The following is a 3,839-nucleotide window of genomic DNA, read 5'->3' on the forward strand; positions in this document are numbered from 1 at the left end:
TGGACAATTTCCAGATATTCAGATTACCTCAGATTTGCTAGCTATGACCTCCCACTTCTGCTTTCGGAAGTGCATAGTAAACAATTATTATCATATATATATTGTTTTTTTTCTGTGTGGCGAAAATAGCGTTCGCACCATGGACAAAATGTTTTTCTGCTCTAGGTGCGAAATATACTATTACTTCATCATCCATCATCTATCCTATCTCTCAATTCAATGTATATGTGTGTTATTTTCTATTTTAATATAATTATTGTGTGTTTTACAGCCAAAGAAGAAAGAAAAGTGTAAATACTGTTGTGGTGATCAGAAAGAAATGAGAAAGCAGAGACAATCCAGTATAGTCCTGTGAAACAGTTGGAGAATAGTGTAAGTAGACCAATTATTATTAAACGAAAATCCCTTTTAAATTATTAAACAAAGCAATCACCAATTTTTCTCCATCCGTAGGTAGACTAATGTAATTCTAAAAGATCATTTCTAATTCTTGCTTTGGAGAGTACTAGTCTACTAGAGCATAAGGGCCAAGCCCACAAAAGCGTTTCCAGACGAGTCGGCAGGGCACTAAGCTTTCCGATTGGCTGATTGTGTTGGCGTTCGAGAATTAGCTGAAAATCAGCCAATGGGAGAGCGTCCTGCCTGCCAACTCATCTGAAAACGCTTCGTGTAGCTTGACCCTTAAGCTCAAGTTTCTCTCAAGATTATATTAAACTTTAGGTTTATATTCCAAAGCTTGTGTATTGATAATGACTACAGTTAGATAGAATAGAATAGATACGTTAATCTACCAATAAATACAATTTAATGTACATAAGGTGTCGTCAAGAATAAAATCCTATAAAACTACTGAGCCAATTCATACACATATGTTATCATCATACAAAATAAGTGTTTATTACATCGACAGGCAAAATGAAAAATTCCTCTACATTATATAATGGGTTCTCTGTTAGCAGCTTTTTAACTTGTGTTTTAAAACGGGCTTGATTCATATTTCTCACACTAACAGGCAGCTTATTGAATGCCTTGATTGATAATATTCTATAATGGCCTTGAAGTTTTTTTAGCCTGACAAAAGGAACATTCAGATGACATGCTTGTCTGGTGAAATGCCTGTGTATCTCACACCTACATTCAGACTAGGAGTTGCACGGCTGAACTCAGTCATACCTCTATCTAGACGAATATCGGACGACAATGAGCGAGGTATCAGCATTGGCCATAAGCCTTTCACTTTTTTCTGAAGAAGTAGCACCCTACTAGTATTGGCTGCTACGCCCCATAGAATAAGCCTGGATATTGAATTAAACTCTGGAAAAAACCGAAGTAGGACGTCCTCAAATATTGCTGAGGAACAAGAGTCTCAGACGTCTTATAAGATAAGAAAAGCCACTCTACTGATCAATGTAGCATGTCTATGCCACGATACTACGTTTTGAGAAGCGTTCATATCAATTCAAGCGATAACTTCTATTACAGTGGATTTTATTTATTATTATCAATTAAAGTATTGTTCGAGAGCCATCATACTCAAGTTCCCCATTAACATAATCGAAATCCGTTTATTGCAATCCTGTAAAATGATTTTGGAATTTAAAAAGGGTCGATGTCAAACGCGGCCACCGACAGAAGAGGACTCTTCTAAAAGCACAGAAGCTACAGTGGAGGCCTCCGACAGTTGAGGACTGCGACCGTAGAGGACTCCTAGTAAAGAGTCCTCAAATGTCGCCTGCGCCAGGCGATAGTGAGGACTCTATTTTTTACAAAGCCCCAACATTTGAGTACTGCGACCGTAGAGGACTGAAATCAGTCATCAAATGTCGCAGTCCTCGACTGTCGCGTCCCGTTTAAAATAATCAAAATATAACGTTTTTTTCAAGGTGTTTTCAAAAACAATCATCTCTCTTCTGCAGGTTGTCCATGTATGCTGTTAAACAGAGTACCAGTGATAAATGAACTCGATGAAGTTGAGGAAAATGATTTTGGTCCGTCATTTAAGTAAGTTAAACAATTAACTTCTTTTTCCTACTTACGTTGAAAAGTGGCCATTGCTGCACTGATTACAGAACGCAAAGAATCATTTTCCGCTCTAGTGCGGGAAAAATTTTTCTGCACTCCAGATTTGCAACATGGCAACGCAAATACTTAGTAGGTTATATGGAGCAACAGTGCAGCAAAATCAAAATGAAGTTGGTAACAGTGACTGCTGTGGCTGCTATAGTGAGCAGAGGTGCAACCAGCACAACGCGCTAATTATTATTCATTAAATATATAACCAAGGACAACGAGGACTTAGGTTTTTATCAATAATAAAATTACATAGAAAAACATTTGATGGATTTCAGGCAATTTTACCCATAATTACCCACTTTTCATATTCAATGGTAACTGTAGGAAAAACTTAATGTGAAATACGTGCGCAAGTTCCTCTGCTGCACTCAAGAAACCATTCCGCCGCTCGCCTACGGCTCGGGCGTAAACTTTTCTTTCGGTGCAGCAAACTGACACTTTGCGCACTAGTTGCACAAATAACTATTTCTTCTTACTAACTATCTCCTTCTTATTCTTCAGCTTTAAACCTGTTGTTTCTTTCCCAATCATTCATAGTTGAGAATGATATTGTATCTATCAATGTTTAATAAATTATTCTATCCCTCTTACGCCTCTCCCCGGATGCATCAACTTGCCCTTATTCAGATGACCAGTTAAGGCTCAACTCACACTTAGGCGACTCAGGTGGAGAAGATACTGGACTCTAGTGGAGAGCATGTGTTTCCAAATGGTGACACTCAGACCAGTCGATTCCAGTCTCCGCGACGTCACCATTTGAAAATACAACTAGAGTCGACTAGAGTCGAGTCCCTCTTCTCGACTTGAGTCGCGTAAGTGTGAGTTGAGCCTGAAAGATATTTCTATTTCCACCTCAGTGTATTTTTACAGTAACTACGTTTCAAGCTAATCTAAGCTCTAGTATAACTATAGTGAGGTCCACGTTATAATAGCAGTAGATAAAGATAGGAGAACAACGTTGTCGATCCTCTGTCTTGTTAATGCCTTCTATAGACGGTAGCTGATGCAGGCTTATTGACGATTCATTCTCATTTAAAATAATCATTATATTTTATTAAGCACAAAATTATACTTTTCAATAATTTCATAATTAAGATAAAATATTTTGTTGGTTAATTATTAATTCCACATTGTTAAAAACGATCTGGCAACAGAGCAAAGCGAGAAAGAGCGCTTTCCGCTTTGTAAATGATAGACAAGGATAGCAATACCATTGCTAATGAAACACTGCCATTATAACGTGGACCTCACTATAGCAGCTATGGTGTATTTTTTTATAAATAATGTGTCACATTCCAAGTTTTAAACCAACAGCCGACCTATCTCTTTTAAACTGAGATCGTGAACCTCAGGTTATGATTTAATCTATCGTTACTACATTTTGTGCCTGTTGCATAAAAGACGGTTTAATTTTAACCGTGATTAATTCCACGAGAATCAATCAGAGTAGCCATCTTATCAAAAAGGCCTTTTCTGATTGGTTCTCCTGGATTAATCACGGTTAAAATTTTACCGGCTTTTGTGCAACTGGGCCTTTGTATAATAATTTGATGTGATAAATCATTCTTATTAATTTTTTTACTAATATAATATTTTTTTGTTGCAGAAATTTGCAAGCCGACTGTCCCACTGTATCAACCAGATCGAGCCTCGCTCGATAACTGTTCTGAAGTCGGCACTGGGCGGCGACGTGCTGCGGACCAGAGGTGATGGGTGACCGTTCTGCACCCGGCATACAGGGGTGCAGCTGTGGGCATATACTCGTG

At 38.1% G+C, this 3,839-nt stretch overlaps 1 long non-coding RNA gene across 1 annotated transcript; it reads left to right on the forward strand.

Annotated features, from left to right (window-relative positions):
- The first annotated feature begins 269 nt into the window (after window positions 1–269).
- Window positions 270–3,833, forward strand: LOC120349408. The gene is made up of 3 exons (XR_005570332.1): window positions 270–372; window positions 1,917–2,001; window positions 3,680–3,833. It is a non-coding gene; the product is annotated as an uncharacterized LOC120349408 (long non-coding RNA).
- Window positions 3,834–3,839: the final 6 nt, after the last annotated feature.

Source organism: Nilaparvata lugens, unplaced genomic scaffold, assembly GCF_014356525.2.
Source record: "Nilaparvata lugens isolate BPH unplaced genomic scaffold, ASM1435652v1 scaffold9934, whole genome shotgun sequence".
Taxonomy (NCBI): Eukaryota; Metazoa; Arthropoda; class Insecta; order Hemiptera; family Delphacidae; genus Nilaparvata; species Nilaparvata lugens.